We start from the raw sequence: 549 nt of genomic DNA on the forward strand, positions 1-549 counted from the left end.
GAGGGGAAACTCCTCTTAAAAAAGGTCTTTCTACCCACCCAAGCACATGGATACTCAGCCAGCATGGACATGTAAATGCGTTTATTTTGGCTTTGTTTTTCTTTCATTTTTTTTCTCCCATCACCCAAAGATTGGGGTAAAATAAAGACATTCAACTAAGACATGGATAGTGACATTGGGGGACATGGTGGGGATGGGGACAAGGACAGGGGTGTGGACATGGCTGGGGATGGCGATATTGGGCATGGGGAGGTGTCACAGATATAGATGGTGACATGGGGCTGTATGGCCATGGGTGAGGACATGGGGGACATGGCATGGATGGTGACAAGTGGCCTAGGGGACAAGTCCATGGGTTGACATGTCCGTGCCATGGGGTGTCCCATGGCCAAGGACAACACATCCCCACCACCACCACAATTCTGTCCCTTTGATGCTGCCATTTATTCCCTGCTCCTCCCCTGGCTGTGACAGCCTCCTTGCGGGATGTCCCCATGTCCTGGTGACCCGTGTCCCCCAGGCCACTCCCACCAGTGGCTCCCCACCGCA

The sequence above is a fragment of the Geospiza fortis genome, unplaced genomic scaffold, assembly GCF_000277835.1.
Source record: "Geospiza fortis unplaced genomic scaffold, GeoFor_1.0 scaffold2295, whole genome shotgun sequence".
In the NCBI taxonomy this organism is placed as follows: domain Eukaryota; kingdom Metazoa; phylum Chordata; class Aves; order Passeriformes; family Thraupidae; genus Geospiza; species Geospiza fortis.